Source organism: Cavia porcellus, unplaced genomic scaffold (genome assembly GCF_034190915.1).
Source record: "Cavia porcellus strain 051 isolate PalLab524CR breed Dunkin Hartley unplaced genomic scaffold, mCavPor4.1 scaffold_5, whole genome shotgun sequence".
Lineage (NCBI taxonomy): Eukaryota > Metazoa > Chordata > Mammalia > Rodentia > Caviidae > Cavia > Cavia porcellus.
In genome coordinates, this window is record NW_026947488.1 from 62,051,137 (window position 1) to 62,072,316 (window position 21,180).

A 21,180-nucleotide genomic window follows, 5' to 3' on the forward strand; every position below is an offset into this window, starting at 1 on the left:
ACATATTCTGTACACATGCATTGCTTACCATGATAACATGTGTCTTTTGCTTTCCTAGCCTTTTTGTAAAACATACTTGACGTCTCAGTGGTCTTGCTGTTTGGTCAGGAGGTTCTTATACAGTGTTAACAGGAACATAATATACCAATAACTAAATTCTGTATATGTATCGTGTGTTCAGAATAGACATCAGCATTTTCATGTCAGCTGTGTATTTCCTTACAAAACCTAAAAGGTAACATCAAAAATTAAATTCCTGTATGAACTGCAGTGACAATAGTAGTAGAACTCCACCACAAAAATAAACTTTGCTTCAACTGTCACACTCAAAGCAGTCTTCATACACAACAACTGCTAGTTCCATGCACATTTCTCACACCTGATAGTATGTGTGCTTAACTTTCCTTTTCTGTATAGCAGTCTTTCTTTTTTTTTTTTTTGTACCAAGGATTGAACTCAGGACCTCGAGCTTGCCAGGCAAGGAGTTGAGCCACTGAGCTAAATCCCCGGCCTTTATGGCAGTCTTGACACCTCTTTTCACTTCCTGTTTTGACAGGAGCATCCTACTATATTGTACAACATGTGCTTAACAGGGAAGTAAGATGTCAGTAAAATATCAAATATGTAATGGGTGCTTCTAATAAACATCGTTTTCACACCAGCTGTTTACTTGCTTACAAACCTAAAAGATAATATAAGAAATAAAAATTTAGGTGAAATACAATGTCATCTCAAGCAAGTCTATCACAGAAATAAGCTTTGCTTCAACTGTCACACCCAGGGCAATCTTCACACATAACAATTGTATGTTTCATACATAAGTATCACGTACACTGATTGTAGATGTTTTGTTTTCCTGTGCTTTCTTGTAGGGCATGGTTGATGTCATTTTTGTTTTGCTCTTGTAATAGGTCTTTTGTGATTCCCATTTACCTGCAGCTTAGCAATGTGCTCCACAATTTTTTGGGGTCGTTCCCTGGGCACAAACATTTTGATTTTCTTTTGCTGTAAATGGTCTCTTATGAGCTCTAGTCCCAATCCTCTAAGAAAATTTCTCCATGATACGTTGCACTTCTTATTTTCTTCGTAAGCTGTCAAACTATGGTACACATGTTTAGAATCTAGTAAAACACAACCATTGGCCAATGCTTTGTGTTCCAGGTGACATTATAGTTGCTCCATAGCTTATCAGCAACATGTATTCCATGTTGGGGTTTGTTGAAAGTTTCCATCTCAGGCTTCTGTTCTGTCAGGGTTTCCCTATGAATAGGTAAATCATGGTGAAATGTTGACATCAGCAGTACCAGTTTGCTTTTCTTTGCCATACAGGAGGACAGTGTTACATCTTTCTGAAATTCAAAGATTGAACTGTACAGTTTTTTCTTTTGAAATTGGAAAATTTCATTTGGAATTTCTGCTTTGTTTCTGGGATGGTTCTTAGGCTGATTAACTTGTGCTGTGTTAGCAAATATAATACCAGTTGGAAGCTGGTAAACCAGTTGTCCATTGTCACATTCTGATCAGTTGGGAGATGGGAGCAACAATTCTGTTAACAATATTATTCAGTTTATTATTATATGAATAAGGACCTAATGTCTAAGTTCCAGGATAAATAATCTGATGATAAATCTTCACATCTCAAAAGGCATACATTTTTATGCCATGTTTTGACCCATCACTTTTCTGCAGGGTTTTCACAATGATCATCATAAGAAATCTGTACTAAATACAGCAGACCTTTGCGATTTCAGTTTAGCTAGTTAGGTATCATAATGAATACATTTTTGAATATGGCTTTTGGTGCATACAGAACATTTTACTTGCATTTCAGTGTTTGGATATTTCACTTCGTATCCCCCTGCCCCACAACATCCTGTAGCATTTTGTCTGTTAAATTTCCAGCATTGAATGGCAGTGCTGGCATTCTGTCCAATATGTTTCACCCCTGCTGAGCCCTTTACTATTTCAGACCTAGTTCTAACATTGGATAGTTCCATATGTACTCACATTGCTGTTTTTTTGGTCATCTAAATCAAGTCTGCATTCTCATTGTCTGTGTTAGTTAATTCTTACTCCATTTTGCTTGCACAGGAACTTAGGCTCCCATGGCCAACCTCAAAGGCATCATGACCTCCACATCACTTTTCTGTTATAAAAGCATGTATTTTACCATAATGGATCTTCTTCATGGTCCATGCATGAGAAATCTGATGATTCCCTTTTGACCTCCTCTAAAACTTGTAAATCTGGTTTTTTATGTGTTGTACTGAATTGGGCTACTTCTACAAGAAAAATCAAAAGAAACTTATTTATTTATTAACAGATTCTGAAGTGATGTGAGTCTATTGAACCCTCTGTGGTACTTGGGTAAACACACACAAAAACTGTTTCACGGAGCATAAGGATGGGTCAAAATCCCATTTTGGCTTTTTTGCATATGTGCACACTCCTTTCTGTTTGTCATACCTATTGGTAAATGCATCAGTTGCTTTCCGTATCTTCAGAAAGGTTCTGAGGGGTACAGCAGGTTACTATAATACATAAGTACAAATTTACAGTTAGAAAAGGAAGAGATGTGTCCACTGGATTTAGGCTTATACCCCGAGGATTAGGGAAATGGAGATTCACTGCTCAAGAGTAGGGTTTCTTTCTGGGGTGATGACTGTGTTTTAAAATTGTGGTGGTGATTGCATAGCTCTGTGAATATACTAAAAACCATTTAGCTATATAGTACGTGTGTCATCCTTGCACAGGGGCCATGCTAATCTTCTGTTGTTCCAATTTTAGTATATGTGCTGCTGAAGCGAGTACTAGCTATGCACTTTAAATGAATGAATTTTATGGTGTGTGAATTGTATTTTAATAAACTGTTACCAAAAAAGTAGCTTGACTTCATTTTGTCAGTTCATGTAGCTTTTCCTCTTGTCCTTTCCTCTTTTCTCCTTCCCGGGGCCCTCCACCTCCCTCTTTGTTATTGTGGTCATTGTTGTCTTGATAATTAAATTCAGAGCTTTTGCACTGAGTTACATCCCTAGCCCTTTAATTTTTTGAGACAGGGTATTGCCAAGTCACTGAGTTTTCCAGGCTGGGCTTGAACTTACATTCTCTCTGCCTTAGCCTCCCAGATTGCTAAGATTAAAGATGTGTACCACCACACCCATCTGTCACTGCCACTTTAGATGCCCTAAAGATTGAAAATTTTATCCTGTAAAGGAGAAAGTTTGTGTCAGGGAGGAGGTGGGCACTAGACATAATTGAAGACCAGCTATCCAGCAGGAGATACTTGAATTAAATGAACATGTTCAATGTTAGTATCCTTATTGAGGCTTCTGTTTGGCTCCCAGAATTCTGGTGATTAATGGGAATTTAGAGGATGCTTTTCTAGTTCAAGAGGAGAGGATGCTTTTCTAGTTCAAGAGGAAAGCTAGGTTATTTCCAACATCTTTTTAAGGTCTCTCCTTTTAAATACAAGCAAACAGTCAAGGATCACCAGACACATGAAGAAAGCATTTCATATAAGAAACTAAAGCAAGGGGCTAGGGATATAGCTCAGGAGCAGAGCACCTGCCTGGCAAGTGCAAGGTCTTGAGTTTGATTCTTAGTACAAAAACAAAACAAAAAACAACAATAAAAAAAAAACTAAAGCATGTAGAAGAAAAGAATTTTGAACAGTCAGAACAAGAACCTTTCAGAATTAGATTATAAAAGCAAGAGCAAAGCATTCAATGAAAGGATGAAAGTTAGAGGAGATCTTTCATACAGTAAAAGATGGAAAATACATAGATGAGCAAAGATAAATTATCAGTCTGGGAAATCAGCTTGCAAATACCAGAAGTGCTAGCGAGAAAACAGAAAAGAAATTCTGGTGTATAAGGAAAATTCCCTAAATTGAGCAACATAATATTGCAGATTGAGAGGCTCCTTTGGGTGCTCTTGAAAAATGAGTGAAATAAACATGCACTTTTTTTTTTTTTTTTTTTTTTTTTGGTGGAGTGTGGGATTGAATCCATGGTGTCATACATGTTAGGCAAGTACTCTGGTATTTACTTTCAATTAGGGCCTAGTCAGGAACATAGGAACTAAACCACTTATAATCTAATACAAAGAAGTGTTTGGTCAGATGTTACTGCTTGTCTTGTGTCCCTTAAAAAGGAATGGTGAAGTCCTAATTCTCAGCATTTAGAATGTGATCTTACTTAGTCAAGTTAAAATGAGTTCATTAGAGTTGGCCCTAATCCAATGACTGGTTTTCTTTTTTAATGGTATTGGAGCTTGGACCCAGGGCCTTCTCACTCATACATTCCCAATTCAATTCTTTTCTTTTCTTTTCTTTTTTTTTTTTTAATTGGTACCAGGGATCGAACTCACGACTGCCTGCTTGCAAGGCAGATGCTTATGCCACTGAGCTAAATCCCCAGCCCCTCTTTTCTTTTCTTTCTTAACTTTGAGACAGAATCTTGCCAAGTTACCCAGGTTGGGCTCGAACTTGTGATTCTGTATCAGCCTCCCAGAGTGAGGCAGCCATTTGCCACCTGGGGTTACAGGCCTGTGCTGCCATGCCCAGCTGGTGTTCTTTTTAAAAAAGGAGAAAACGTGAACACACAAGACCAGGGAAGACTATCGTCTACCAGAAGCTAGGAGGGAGTCTGGAACAGATCCTTCCCAAACATCTGAGGCAGTACGGCCTTGCCAAGTACCTTAATTTTGGGTGCCTGACCTTGACAAGCAAGAGACAAATTTCCTTTGTTCTAATGATAAGGTAGCCCTTAAAACTAATACATTAGATAATTGAACAAGTGAAAAAGAATTATGGAACATCACAGAGAAAGTGCACGTAATAGTAGAAAAGAATCACCAGCTCTAGGGCTAAAAGCACACACTAAAAAGGACTTATTACAAGTTTGAAGAGAGGCCCTCAAATATCAGGGAAAATTGCTGACTGGGCTAGAAGGGAAGATATCCTAGGAGATATGGTGAGATGGGCTCTGGTAGTGCTAGGAGAAACAGTAGTTTTGAGGCTGAGGAGAAAGTGCCCAAATGGGCCAGTGAAAATGGGCCAAAAAGGATCTTAAAACTTCTGAAGAAGTTCAATTACAGAGATTCAGCATCCTCACAACATAGAAGACAGTTTGAGCAGTGCCCTCAAAATCCTTATGTTGGAAATTATTGCTAAGGTAAAATTCTTTAACAGACTATTAAAATACACAACTGTAGAATAAAGACAATTCACAAATACTTTTCCTACTCCTCTACCAGGAAGTTGTCTGATTGCCACCAAAGAACCGGAGATCTAAACCCTAGAGAAAGAAGACCCCTATTGGGATAGTAAAAGAGTTAGGTATTGCTGAATAAAGTTTACATATGAGTAGATAAGAGGTTTTGATACGGTTTTATGACTGGGAAATTAATAGACTACCGAGCAGGAAATTTCAGAGTTTGGAGTGGAAGTAGTGATGCCTTTGTTTAGTTATTAAATATAGGTTTTAGTGCTTCATTCTGGAGTTCATTCTTGAACTTCCCCTTAGAGGATTTTGCTCATTCCTATGATTTTTAAAAATGGTATTAACTGGCTGGTTCACAAATTTTTTTCTCCAGGTAGGATCATATTAGTTACCTATTCCTGTGTAAAAGCTACTCTATAACTGACAGGTTTTTTTCAATGTTGGTGATGGAACCCAGGTCCACCTGCATGTCTGGCAAGTACTTTGCCATGAAACTACATCCCCAGTCCCTCCTGAAGGTTAAAACAACAGTAGTCTTTGGATTGGCAATTTGGTTAGGATTCAGATGAAATGATTTTTCTTTTTTCTATATGGTAACATTTGGTGACTTTTCTTGATAGTGCTACTTATGAGTGTCTTGTATCTTGAACTTAAAATAGTCAAAACAAAACTTTGTTTTTTGTACTGGGAATTGAACTCAGAGCCTTAAGCTTGCCAGGCACATGCTAAAACAAAACTCTTTTAATTCCTCATTCTTAAACTGTACATGGTTTCTCTCTCCTCACCCCATATTGTCTATCCCTCAGTCTCAGTTTAATTTTGTGGTGTATTTACCCACCTGGTTGCCAGAAGCCAAAGAGTCAGTCTTCTTTTTTGTCCATATACACTTCTGGTCAATCATCCAGTCTTGCATTTTTTTATTGTCAAATACATTGGAAATCTTTTATTCTTTGTGTATAACAACAAATGTAATCTACTTCATCACTTCACTTGGATTGCTTTTTTTTTTTATTATGCTGAACAATATATAACATAAAATTTAGAATCTTTTTTTCCCACAAACGTTCATTTTTGTTTTCTGTTTTTAAACTTTATTTAAACAATGATTAAACAAAACAGAAAATGGGTAGAAATAATACATACATTCAAAGAAAAAATAAACAGAAATCACCATTTGATGTTTACATACTGTCCTCTTACAAATAGTTGTTCAAGATACAGAATTGTAACATAAAGTGGGAGTTCAAACAGCAAGACTGCAAACAGCTGTTCAACTATCCAACAAAAACTTAGTAATATGGTTATCAATCCTATACACTTAAACATACATGCAGTTATCATCTTCATTTATGTTGAGATTAAACAAACTAAAGCAGGCTAAAATCATTGTGAACAAAGGATAATAGTATTGCTGGATTTCACATCATGACACTCCAGGATCAGCACTGGGTACTGTAGTGTTTTTTTTTTTTTTTTAATTTAAAGAAAGACTAAACAAAACAGAAAACGGGTAGAAAAAATACTTTCAAAGAAAATTAAGAAATCACTAATTGATCCTTGCAGATTGTCCTCAAACTGGTTCATTTTGATTGCCAGTTAAGTACATTTTTAATCCATAGTTTAACAATGGAGGGTCATACACTAAAGTCAACACATATACCTAGCATTTCAGTCTAATCTTGTCTATGTATACAACTGAAATCAATTACAAGACATGGCCTGATACCAGGGTTTGATACTTTTTCGATATATTAAACTTTATGTTGCGCACTGAAGTCATCATACCTACAGCAAAGTCAGAGCTTTTGTATTTGTGTTTATTCATTTAACTTTTAAAACACTACCATAACTGAATATTGAAACAAAAACAACAGCAAGTAGTGAACATATGATGATTACAGTCCTTCACGCATTCACTACTGCACTAAATGCTAGCAGTGAGTGTTAATCACTGGCCCTATTAAGAGGTCTGACACTGAACACTACCTCTGGGATCAGTTCATCCTCATAGGCTTCTCCATTGTAATGGTGTCATCTTCCTGATTTGGATCAAAGTCCTACCTGATCCATTTCATCAGTCTTTTCTTCTTTCAGGTAACAGTTTTTCTAGCAAAGAGAGTTTATCAGGAGAGAGAAAGCCATTTTCAGGAAAGTTTACCTTAATTCAGTGATTAGGTGACCCTTTTCATATGGTCTACGATAAATTGGCATGCCCTCATTTAGCGCATACTCGATGTCTCCATGCTTGATAATCTGACCTGGATGGGAGGTGATGACTATGGTTTGGTTGTCAAGAGTAGATACTGGCTTCTGGAAGCCACACAGCGCTTCAACCAGTTGTATATCCATGCACATGAAAAGGTCTTCTCCCTGTTGTATATCCATGCACGTGAAAAGATCTTCTCCCTGTAAAAACAGCATGGTCCTTCTGATCTAAAACAGTGATAATATCTGCTGGCTCTGGTCTTGGTTCTTGGTGTCCTTCACCATGGAATGTTATCTTCTGACTGTCTTTCATGCCTTTGTCAATACGAACTTCCAGAATCATCTGTCTTCCTTCTGTTACAGCTTTTACATCTGTCTTTAGGACTGATGCATTCCTCATGACCCTAGCACTCCATGCACACAGACTGAATTTGCTGAACCATTCCAGGTCCTATCTGATGAATTCTTATTTGCATTCCAGTACCTCGGCAGTTGGGACAGCACTCCATGGCTCCTGTCTTAGCACCTTGGCCTTCATGGTTGTCACAAATCACATTCTTTTGCAGAGCTAGCTCCCTTTTGGTACCATTGTATAAATCTAAGGTAACTGAGAGCTGGTGCACCACATTTTTACCTCTCCTTTCTCTCTGCATCCTTCCTCCTTCAAAAAGCATATCAAAGATATCCATGGGGAATCCAAAACCGCCACCTGCTCTACCCTCCTTAATTGCCTGTTCTCCTCCTTTGTCATATAATTCCCTTTTCTTGGCATCAGAGAGAACTTCATAAGCTTGAGAAATCTGTTTAAACTTTTCTCCTTCATTTGGATTCTTATCAAGGCGGTACTTCAAAGCCAGTTTCCTATAAGCCTTTTTCAGTTCTTGGGTGGCATTTGATCCCCAAGACTAATAGTAAGGTTTCTTTCACCATTTTGTACAGGTGGTGAGTGGTCTGGGCTGGAGTGGGAGAAGTAGGAAGGAGTGCACACCTATGCGCAGGTCGAGCAGCCACAGCTTCTCTACTCACAATGCGTTCTGGGAAGTTCCCAAAGTTTAGTATCTTAACCATTTTTAAATGTACAGTTCACTGTCAATAAGTACATCCATAATTGTGGGCAACCAGTCTCCAGAACTTCCTTATCTTGCAAAATGGAAACTTCATATCTACTAAGCAGTTCCCTGTTCTTCCTTCCTCTCAGCCTCTGGCACTCATTCAGTATTTTGCTTTGTGTTTTTGTGAATTTATTTGCTTTAAGGACCTCATATATGTGGAATCATAGTATTTGTCTTTGCGACTGGTTTATTTTATTTAGCTCAATGTCTTTTGACATTTATCCAGGCTCTGTATCATATATAAAACTCTTCCCTTTTAAGGCTTAATAATATGCCTATACACACACACACACACACACACACACACACACACACACACATATGTGCTTCATCAGTCAGTGGACACATGGGATGCTTCCATCTTGCAACTTTTATGAATATATGTTACTGTGGGCATGGAAATACAAATACCTGTTTAAGTCTTTGTAATTGTACTTTTAATTTCCTGGAAGCTGCTTTTATATTTTATATTACTTTTATATTTACTGTACAATTCAGCGTTATTACAAGAGTTCCATTTTTACCACCTCCTCATCAGCACATATTTTCTTTTTTTATAATCATAAAATGGGAATGAAGAACTGTCATGCTTTTGCTAATTAGTGATGATGGACATCATTTTTTATATTTGTTAGCTATTAATCCATTGAGGCCACTAATCAAGTGAAGAAGGGTTGAAGTATGGATAGGCTGAGTGGCTGTGGGTTGATGAGTGTAGTTGGGTAATCATTTGTGTACAGTTGGACAAATGTATGCTAAATTTTTTTTTGCCCAGTTTCAATTGTTGTCTTTTTATTTCTGCCTTTGTCTTTTAACAGCATCCAGATAAATGTATTAGTTCTGATGTACAAATAGTTCTAATAATTAATAGATCTTTCACCAGATAAGGTATGAGGAGGTTCCCCAAGAAGAAGATGAAAAACCTCAATTAATAGAGTAAATTCACTAAGCTGACTCCCATTACGGATAAAGAATTTCCAGGATGCCTCAGTAGGAGGCACAGAAGAGATTTGTTGAGCAGGAAAAAAGCGTATATTCAGAAGGCAGTGTAGGTGTTTGGAAAGTGAGATTCATTATGATCTTGAGCTGAGTATTTTGTATTTATATAGTCTTCGCAAATCTGAAATTTGTGAATCTGTAGAGAACTTAAGAGGGTGTGGCCTGTTTATAGGTCACAGGTTCATTCTGCAGCTGAAAGGGGATAGGTGAAAGGTCTGTTCACAGGTGAAAGGGAATGCTCTTTGTAGGTGAAAAGTTCTTATAGGAAACAAAAACACAACCTCTATTTTAAGACGAAAGAATATTTAGAGAGCCCTTCTCAGTGTTCATCTTGGTCTGGGAAGTTTATATTCGTAATCTCATGGAAAAGTTACTGGAATTCTAGTAAATTAATTCCAGTCTACCACTTTCAGTGCAACCTATGGCAAGAATAAAGACACTTAAGACATAATTATGGGGAGCCAAGGGGGTCCTAAGTCTAGCCCAAGATGGTGGTTCATCAGAACAAAGGCCTCGACCCAGGGCCCAGCCCAGATTTTATTAATTTGTGAAGAGGGGAGTGGCTTGAGGGTAAATGACTGACAATGGTAGCAAGTATGTGAGGGCTGGGAGCTGAGCTAGGTAGGCAGCATGAAAGCAGCTCTGCAATATGCAGAGAGATGAATATGCAGAAAGACTGATTTGCATAACAGATGAGATAATAATGTCTGTTTTGTGACTGGTGTTTCAGTTCTGATATGTAAATTTTTCTGCCCTGGGAAGTGATAGCCTTTTTTCTGGAGCTCAGTCCCGGTTGAGATCCCAGTTGACAGCTGTGGAGCAGTGGCTCTTCCAGGCTAAAACATGCTTTTTTGGGATTTACCAGATGGGGAAGCAGTGACTAGTTTCAAGGATTATATGTCAGCACCTCAGCTAGCCCTATTTATGTTGCTTAAAACCAATCGAAGGGATAAATAAATGGCCTAGCCAGCCGTGTAAGTATCAGTACATGGAGATAGGGCCAGGTTTAGCCAAGATGGAGATAATTGCTCTTTATTCAAGGAGAGTCATCCAGGTGGTACTTCACAAATTTAGGAGTTTTGTGCAAAAGAAAAAGGTATTGTAACCTTTAGTAACTTTTGTGTCCTGATGCTGCAGTTTTTCTTACAAGGGCAATTTTAACATAATAATTTTTCTTGTTTCCTTCCAACCTTGCTTTTTTTTATCCTACCTCAATGTTAGTGAGTGAACACAATGAAAATTTGTATTATTTTCAAATATCATAATCCAGTGTGTGCTGATGAAGACTAGAACACAGATAATAGCACTAGCAGTTTTTGTCATAGTGTAGATCCAATTATAATTTACTTGCTTAAAACCCTTCAGTGATTTCTTATTACTCATAGAATAAAGTTGGTCCATGTTTGTTGTTCAGTCTTTATGTTGTGCTACTTTCTCCCTAATAGCATTTGATTGGGTCATTTTTGATAATGTGTGAGGCTTATTTCTCCTATGTACTTTATAGTTCTCCTTTGCTTGGAGCACTGTACTTCATATACTTACATGATTATTTGTTAACCTTACAATGTGAGTTTCAATTCTATTTTTAAAAGCCCTGATTAATATTTCTATTTTGTATCCATCATAGTATTATGTTTGTTTCTGTTACGGTATTTATCACAATCTATAATTACTTTATTTGAAAAAAATATTTTCTTAAGTGTGTCCTCTGCTAGAAAGAGATGTCTGTTTTACTCATTGTTGTATCCTGGCAGCAGTCAGCTAATACTTAGCTAGTAGTTGTGTTTACTTATTTTCAATGCTGGGGGACAAAATACTTGAAATTCAAAGTTAAAGGAGGTTTATTTAGCTCATAATTTGTGGAGTTTTCAGCCTATACTTGGCTGGCTCCAAGGCAGTGTGCTGTGGAAGAGGGCAACAGTTCATGGCAAGGGAAAACAGCGAAAACAACGAGCAAAAAGGGAGAAGCACAAGAGAAGACCCTACTGTCCTCTATATTATATGTCGGCTGCCCACTCTAGGGTAAGTATAGTGCTTACACCCAATAAGGCCAGCATTGGACCATGAGTCAATCACAAACTCCGCAGTCCTGCTCTCATGACTGCATGAGGCTTTGAGGAGACATCTAGACACAAACCATAGTAGTCATTCAGTACACATATTTTTAGGAGTGAGTGACTATTATGCAGTGAACATTACAATGGAGAGAGAGTGGTATAACCAACGGCTCATATGATAATTTAGAGAAAAGTTGCTAATGGGCTGGATTTTAAGGATGGCCATTTCAGTGGAACAGAAAAGGATGAACAAGACACATTTCAAGGGTAAAACCAACAGAAACTGATGTGTTACTTAAGGGGAGGCTGGATGAGTAGAAAGATGGTGATTTGCAATGAACAGATCGTCAAAGAGGATAGAACTAGAATTTAGAGATAATGAAGAGATGGGAATGATACACGCTGAGTTTGATGTAGCAAGACATTCAAGTAGAAGTGTTGAACAATGGCTTGGATGAGAGGACACAAATGAAATTACAGATTTGAGGGGCTGGTGGTTTAGCTCAGCAGGCAAAAGCGCCTGCCTTGCAAGCTGGCAGTCGTGAGTTCGATCCCTGGTACCGATAAAAAGGAAAAAGACAAAAAAGAAAAAAGAAATTACAGATTTGAGAGCAAACCAACAAAGATCCTATAAAGCCATAAAAATGGATGAGCTATTAGAAGATGTATATTGAGAAGAGGATGTTATTGGGAAGTCACATCCTGGTGAAGCAAGGAATCTAACTGCCTAGCAAACAGATGGCCGAAGAGGAGGGAAAAGAGGACCTAAAAATAGAAACCAGAAGTAGTTGAAAGGAAGCAGGAGAACCCATTTAATATGGTATTAAGAACTTCAGAGCTTTTCAGGAAACAACAGTTAACTTGGCTGTTCTTGTGATATGCATGTGAAGGTTCTGAAATGTTTTTAAGTATTTTGAGGTCTGAAAGCACCATGGCCTGCCTTCTATGAAAAATACAACTTAATGAGAATGATGAGTATGATTTTGAGCTCTTTTTCTTTTAGAGTTATATGCTGAAATATTATTAAAAAATTTTTTTAGGGAATATGCTGAAACATTTACAAGCAAAAAGATTTTATTTCAAAATAATCCAGTGAAGAGATAGGAGTGGGTGGGATTATGAATAGGACAAGGGACCATGAGTTGATGATTGTAGCTGAGTATTAGGTTGAGGGTAAGGGTATTTTTTTTCCTGTTTAATGAATGTTTGAGATTTTACATAATAGAAATGATAAAAGGAGGAAACTGGCTCTCTGCTTTCTAGCTATGACCTTGAACAAATTTCTTGAACTTTTTTTTTTAATTAAGTAATTTTTTAATGAATAAGGGAGAGGTTGAGATAAAAGGGGGCATAACAACATAACAATACAGGTTAAAGCATGACACTTTCAGCAACCTAGTGCCTCACCACCAAATTACCCAACTTAATAGTAGTTACCATAGTGTCTTTTTCCTTGAAATATTTGAATATAACTTTATATGCTATCGCATCAAACATACCAAGACTGTGTAACACCATTCAAGTGGATGAAAGCATTGTACAGTATTTAGAACCAGCTAACAGAAAAATGATCAATGGTTTCTATATCTCTTTGCCTATAACAATTTTTGTTTATACTACCACATATGATAAAATCCAGCAAGCTACAACATGATAAAATCAATGGAGACAGAAGAGCCATAGTTTGGTGTGGCTTCAAAACAAGATGGTATTAAATCAGCACTAGCTATTATGATGTCTCATTTTCTTCAAAATTGCTGTTCATTGCATCACAGGCCATAATATCAAATAGCCCAAAATAAAGCCATTCCAATTAATGAATGAAAACTTTATAAGGTTTCAAGGCCACATAACGGGGAATCATGGTTACCACATACTTTTATATATTTGAACCATTTCCTACACTAGGGAAACTATTCGGTATTCACACATGCGAGATTGATTTAGTTCACTTATGAGTATGGTTTCAAGCTGCGCCCATTTATTGATAAATACCTCAGTGTGATCCTTCTTTATAGCTGAGTAATACTCCATTGTATAGAAATACCACAACTTTCTTACCCATTCCTCAGTTGATGGACACTTAGGTTGTTTCCAAGATCTGGCAATTACAAATTGTGCTGCTAAAAACATAGGTGTACATATATCACTGTGATATGATGCTTTCAGTTCTTCTGGGAATATGCCTAGAAGTGGAATAGCTGGAACAAATGGGACTTCCAATCCCAGCATTTTGAGAAATCTCCAGACTGATTTCCACAAAGGTTGTACCAGTCTACACTCCCACCAACACTATAGGAGAGTTCCTTTTTCCCCACAGCCTCTCCAGCACTTGTTGTTGTTGGTTTTCTTGATCTTGGCCATTCTTTCAGGAATCTCAGTGTGGTTTTAATTTGCATTTCCCTAGTAACCAATGATGATGAACATTTTTTCATGTATTTATTTGTCACTTGTATTTCTTCCTCTGAGAAGTGTGTATTCATCTCACATGTCCATTTTTGGATTGGGTCTTTGAATTTTGGGGGTATGAGTTTTTTTTAATTCTTTATGTGTTTTAGACAAAAGTCCCTTGTCTGAGGGGGAGTTCATTAAGATCTTTTCTCAATTTGTGGGTTTTCTTTTCACTATGCTGGAGATTTTTTTTTTGACTTACAGAAACTTTTTAATAAGAGGTGGTCCCAGTTATTGATTCTGGGAAGTATTTCCCATGCAGTTTGAGTTCTGTTCATGAATTTTCTACCTACCCCTATGTCTTCAAGGTTTCTACCTAATTTGTTTTCCAATAGATTTAGTGCTTCTGTTTTAATATTCAGATCTTTGATCCATTTGGCTTGGGTCGAGTTTTAGTTTTTGGCAAATGGAGAGCCAGTTTTTCCAACACCATTTATTAAAAAGACTGTTGTTTTTCCAGTGAACCTGCTTGGCTCCTTTATCAAAGATAAGGTGGTTGAGTATGTTTGTAGTTGTGGTTGTATCTTCTAATTTATTTCATTGATCCTCTGCTCTGTTTTGATTCCACTACCACGTTGATTTTACTACTGTTGCTTTTTAGTATAACTTCAAGTCAGGGATTGTTATGCCTCCTGCCTTGCCTTTGCTGCTTAGGATTGCCTTTGATATTCTAGGTCTCTTCTGGTTCCAGATGAATTTTAGGAGTGGTTTCTCTAGATCTTTAAGGTATGTTGATGGTATTTTTATTGGGATTGCATTGAATCTGTATAACAGTTTTGGGAGAATGGCCATTTTCACAATGTTTATTCTTCCTATCCATGAACATAGGATGTCTTTCCATTTTCTGAGATCATCTTCAATTTCTTCTTTCAAGTGTATTATAATTTTCCCTGTAAAGGTCTTTCACTCCTTTTGTAACAGTAATTCCTAAATATTTCACTTTTTTGCTTGCTAGTGTGAAGAGTGTAGCTTCTCTTCTCTGTGATTTTGTTGTTAGTGTATAAGAATGCTATTGATTTGAGTATTGATTTTGTATCCAGCTACATTACTGAATTTATTTATTAGATCTAAGAGTCTTTCAATGGAGTTTAGGGGGTATTCTATGTAGAGTATCATGTCATCTGTAAACAATGACAATTTAACTTCTTTTCCTATCTTTACCCCTTTTATTTCTCTCTCTTGCCTAATTGCTCTGGCTAGTACTTCCAGTACTATATTAAATAGGAGAGGTGATAAAGGACATCCTTGTCTTGTGCCTGATTTTAAAGTAAAGGCTTTCAATTTTTGGCCATTTAGTATGATACTGGCTGTTGGTTTGTTGTAGATGGCCTTTATTATATTGAGGTAAAGACCATCTATTCCAATTTTCTGTAAAGTTCTTATCACGAATGAATGTTGGACCTTATCGAAGGCTTTTTCTGCATCTATGGAAATGATCATGTGATTCTTACTTTTGGCTTTATTCATATGGTGGGTTACATTTATTGATTTACGTATGTTGAACCATCCCTGCATGCCTAGGATGAATCCCACTTGGTAATGGTGTATAATCTTCTTGATGATTTGCATCCTATTTACCAATATTTTATTGAGGATTTTTGCATCTGTGTTCATTAGGGAGATTGGTCTGTAGTTCTCTTTTTCAGTTGGGTCTTTCTCAGGTTTTGGTACTAGAGTAATATTTGCTTCCAGGAATGACTTGGGAAGGATTGCTTTCCTTTCAATTTCATTGAAGAGTTTGAGGAGTCTTGGCATTAAATCTTCTTTGTATTTCTTGTAGAATTCTGCAGTGAATCCGTCTGGGCCTAGGCTCTTCTTTGTAAGTAAGGAATTAATTATATGTTCAATTTCATTGATAGAGTGATCAGCAGTTTTACATCCTCTTGATCTAGCTTTGGTACTTCATTTGTTTCTAAGAATCTATTTCTTCTGTGTTATCAAACCTTTGAGAGTAGAGGTTTTCGAAATAGGTGTTGATGATCTTCGGTATTTCTATTGAGTCTGTAGTGACTTCACCTTTTTCATTTCTTATTGCATGGATTTCAGCTCTTCCCTTTTTTTTAATAAGGTTGGCTAGGGGCTTATAGATTTTATTTATTCTTTCAAAGAACCAACTTTCTGATTTGTTGATTCTTTGGAATGTTTTCTTAGTCTCTATTGCGTTGATTTTTACTCTGATTTTTATAATTTCCTCTCTTCTTTTGGCTTTGTGCTTGACTTGCTCTTCTTTTTTAGCTGTTTGATGTGTAGCATCATGTTGTTTATTTGTATTCGTTCTGTTTTCCTGATGTGGGAACTCAGTGCAATAAATTTTCCTCTCAGGACAGCTTTCATTGCATCCCATAAATTCCGGTAAGTTGTATCTGTATTTTCATTTGTTTGTAGGTATTGCTTAATTTCTTTTTTAATTTCCTCTGTGACCCACTGATTACTCAAGAGTGTGTTATTCAGTTGCCATGTATTTGTGGGATTTTTGCAGTATCTTTTATCATTAATTACTAATTTCATAGCGCTATGGTCCGATAGCATGCAAGGGATAATTTTAACTCTTTTGCATTTATTTAAATATGTTCTGTGAGTTAATATATGGTCTGTTTTAGAGAATGACCCATGTACTGCTGAGAAGAATGTGTATTCTGTTGTTGTTGGGTGGAATACTCTGTATATGTCTATTAAGTCCATTTGTTCACAGGTGCAATTCAGTTCTTTTATTTCTTTGTTGATTTTCTGTTTGGTTGATCTGTCCATTGGTGTCAGTGGTGTGTTAAGATCTCCTGTCAGAACTGTGTTACTGGTGATTTGGTTTTTCATTTCTGTTAGTACTTGTTTTATATAACTGGGTGCTCTGGAGTTTGGTGTATATATATTTAAGATAGTTATCTCTTCCTCTTGGAGTTTTCCCCTAACCAGTATGTAGTGACCTTCTTTATCCTTTCTGAACATTATTGGCTTGAAGTTGACTTTGTCTGCAAACGGAAGAGCTACCCCCGCTTTTTTTGGGGGTTCCTGTTGCATGAAGTATTGTTTTCCATCCTTCGACTTTCAGTCTATGAGTATCCTTTTGAGTTAGGTGGATTTCTTGTAGACAGCATATGGTTGGATTTTGTTTCTTAATCCATTCTGCCAGCCTGTTTCTTTTAATTGGTGTATTGAGACCATTTACATTAATAGTAAGAACTGTTATATATTGGTTTATTGTTGACATACTATCTTTCTGCTGTTGCATGTTTATCTTTCTGCTCTGTTTAATTGTCTGCTTTGTTTAGTGGTTTTTTCCTAAATGTATCTAGGCTGTCTTTCAGTATTCTTTGCAGGGTTGGCTTGGTGATCATGAAGTTTTTCAGCTGGTCTTTGTCATGGAAGTATCTTATTTCTCCATCGAATTTGAAGGACAGTTTTGCAGGGTACATCAGCCTTGGTTGGAAATCATTTTCCTTTAGGATCTGAAATACATCACTCCATGCTCTTCTCGACTTTATTGTTTGTGCTGAGAAGTCTGATGTAATTCTGATAGGTTTTCCTTTATAGGTCATCTGTCTTTTCTCTCTTACAGCCTTTAATATTGTATTCTTTTGTTCAGTTTCTGGGATGGTCATTATTATATGTCGGTGTAGATTTATTTTGGTTGTGACTATTTGGAGTTCTGTATGCTTCATTGATCTTGATATCAGTTTCCAATCTCGTGTTTGGGAAATTTTCAGCTATTACTTCTCTAAATATCCTCTTGACATCCTTTATGTTGTCCCCTTCTTTTTCATTTATCCCTATCAACCTCATGTTGTTTCTCTTTGCGTCATCCTGTAGGTGTTGAATTGTTATTTCCCGATTTCTTGTTATTTTTAAAAGATCTTTTCTTTCCTGTTCATTGGCTGCTATCTTGTCTTCGAGGTCTGAGATTCTATCTTCACATTCATTGAGGCAGTTTTTACAACTTTCAATGGAGTTTTTGATTTCCTGTATATCTCTTTGCATCTGTTTTATGTATTCTGTTTGTTTCTTATATTGTTCATCCAGGGATTCTATCCTTTTGTTTAGTTCCTCCAGTTTTTTAACTGCATCTTCCTTAGCTATGTTTAGCATCTGCTTCATTTCTTTTATCAATTCTTCTTTCATCTGAGAGATTATTTCTAGTTTGAATTCCTTTAAGGCTTCCCATACTTGCTTCTTTATTTTAGTTACCATTATTTCAGGTGTTTCAGTTATGTGGCATGTGTTTTCTTATATGCACATGGCTCCTGGGCTTTCTTGGGATGGATGAGATTGCATTTTGGTCTTTCGTTTTGTCATTTTCCTGTATTTTGGAGCTTCAGGTATTGTTCCAGGTGTGGGAGAGCGGTGTGCCAGCCTGGAATGGGGTTCCCTGCAATGACCCCACTCCCTGGACCTGGCTGGGAACCACGGCCTGGTCCTCAGGCCAGAAAGAGTGTCTCCTCAGGCTGGGCGGGATTCCCAGCCACCACTGCTACAGTGACTGATCTGGCCTGCTCCCCAGTCTGGTAGGGAACCAGCCTGGTCCCCAGATCAAGGAGAAAGTTCCTGCAGGTTGGGCAGAGCTCCCAGCGGCTGTTGTTACACTCACCCGCCGGGCCTGGTCTTTGGTCTGGTAGGGAGCCGGCCTGGTCCCCAGGTCAGAGAGAAAGTTCCTGCATGTTGGGCGGAGCTCCCAGCCACTGCTGTTACACTCACCGCCCGGCCTGGTCTCTGGTCCTTTAGGGAACCGGCCTGGTCCCCAGGTCAGGGAGAAAGTTCCCGCGGGTTGGGTGGAGCTCCCAGCCGCTACTGCTACAGTCTCTGATCTGGCCTGGGCCCTGGTCCGGTGGGGAGCCGGCCTGGTCCCCAGGTCTAGGAAAAAGTTCGTTTCTTGAACTTTTGAAGACTTCTTTTTTTGTTTATCTTTTTTTATCAGTACCAGGAACCGAACTCACGACTGCCTGCTTCCAAGGCAGGTGCTTATTCTGTAGAGCTAAATCCCCAGCCCTTGAAGACTTCAGTTCTGAAATGGTAGTGCCAGTGTTTATTTCGTAGGGTTGCTTTGGAGATTAATGACTTTGTATTAAAATTACTTAGGCTTCTTCTGTACTATGTTCAGTAAACATTTTTTTCTCAGTACAGATTTCTGCAGTAGAGTTAAGTACAATGTTAAAAGGAGTTTGCAGAGAGAAAGGACTTGAGCTTGTATCAACTTTTAAAAAGAAATACACTTAGAGTTGTTTCTCTCATCCATTGTTTTTGTTATCCACTGCTTTGTGCTCCGCAGTGTCAATAACCTGTAGTCTGCAGGTATTGTCATGGCTCCATGGTACTTCTAATAAAACCTTACATTATTAGTAGCCTAATACTGTATCAAAATGATGCACCTGAAGGGTGAGTACAGTCCAACTTATTAAGATTGCTTTTCTTACAGTATATTGTTTTAATTGTTCTTTTTAAATTATAAATGTTAATCCCTAAGTGTGCACAGCTTATAAATTGAATTTTATCACAAGTGTATTTGTATAAGAAAAGGCAAAGGATTTGGTATTATCAGTGGTTTCTAGCATCCACTGGGATCTTGGAATGTATTGTCAGTGGATCTGAAGGGAACATGGCTACACTATTTTTTTTTTTTTTTAAACTTTTAAAATGAATCATTTATTAAATCAGACTTATTCTTAACAGTTGTGGAAGTTATATGGATGTTTAATTCAGAGTATTTCACATGAAAAAAAATGTTAAAATGCTATGGGCAAGCAAAATCATAGCACACATGTACATAGGAATACGGTATTGCTAAACATTCAAATAAGGCAAATATTTAAAACAGTTGAGGACATTAAGAATGAACTGGAATGTGTGACCAGTATTTCCTTGGCAAATACAGTTAGGCCTTTTTATAATGTTAAGAATTTCTAATTTAAAAGCACCCGTAGATAGTTCACCATGGTAGTGAATGTGATAGCACATGCCTGTGGTGGTGAGTATGGTGGCATATACCTATAATCTGGCACTCTGTGAGGCTGAGACAGGAGGATAGAAAGTTCATGCCCAGCTTGGGCAACCTAGTGAGATACTGTCTTAGAATAAAAAAAAAAGGATTGAGGATGTAGCTCAGTGCCAAAGCCCTGTGTTCAATTCCCAGTATAAGACAATTAAAAAACTACTTATATATTTATTAAATTTATTTAGAAGTGTTTTTAATAGAAACTTTCTGATGTGCAAATATACAAAAATCATAGTAATATTACCAGGTTTTGGGTTATTGGACTCTTCTTCTGGAAGGTGGTTTCTAGGTTCTTTCTACCCTGAACAGAGAATTGGTCAAGACAAACACAGATGGTAATAAAGTTTTACATTTATTAAAGATTGGAAAAGAAACAGGCTCTGTAAAAGTATGAAGAGATGTATGCTCAGCAGTAAAAAACCACAATTGCCAAAAACTTTTTTTTTAACTCAACGTTGACTGGCTTTTTTATATCTCCTACTTGTCCGGCTAACATCAAGCATCATAAACCTGCAGCAAAAGTCCCAAGAAATCTGTGTGCAGATCTTTGGGAACTGTACTGCACATGTGTCCTGGGATTTTACAATTAACAGATCATGCCCATTTCCCCAGTCTGTCTTCGCTATGCCCTAGTTTCCTGCCTCAGTAATACAATTTGTCTGTGCTTTTTCAGCTACATCATTTTACAGAATCTTATTCCAGAAGCATTTATAATAGATGCCCCTTTTAAAGATGTTGCCATTTAAGTCATCTGAGAGTAAATTTTCTTTTCTTTTTTTTTTTTTTTTTTTTTTTGTTGAGACAGGGTCTCCCTATATAGTTTAGGCTAGCCTTGAACTAGCAAAGTAGCCCAAAGTGGCCTCAAACTAGGACAGTCGTCCTGCCTCAGCCTCCTGAGTGCTGAGATTATACCATGTGTGGTGTAAATTTCTTTTTTAAGATAAAATGAATTGAAAAGATGTCTAAAATGAGGGGCTGGGGATTTAGCTCAGCGGCATAAGCACCTGCCTTGCAAGCAGGCGGTCGTGAGTTCGATCCCTAGTACCGATAAAAAGTTTAAAAAAAAAAAAAAAAAGAGAAAAGATGTCTAAAATGGGTTAGAATTTAATCACATTGTAGTAACTTTTTTTTTGGTGAGGCAAGGCCTTGCTATG

The 21,180-nt window shown here is 37.4% G+C and overlaps 1 protein-coding gene and 2 pseudogenes across 3 annotated transcripts in view; 1 reads left to right on the plus strand and 2 right to left on the minus strand.

Moving 5' to 3' along the window:
* Nck1 (NCK adaptor protein 1) overlaps window positions 1-21,180 on the plus strand; it is an 81,577-nt gene that overhangs the window by 8,961 nt on the left and 51,436 nt on the right. The gene's annotated exons all lie outside the window — the stretch shown is intronic.
* Window positions 2,711-2,811, minus strand: LOC111753527 (U6 spliceosomal RNA; annotated as a pseudogene).
* On the minus strand, window positions 7,183-8,357 carry LOC100724688 (dnaJ homolog subfamily A member 1-like; annotated as a pseudogene).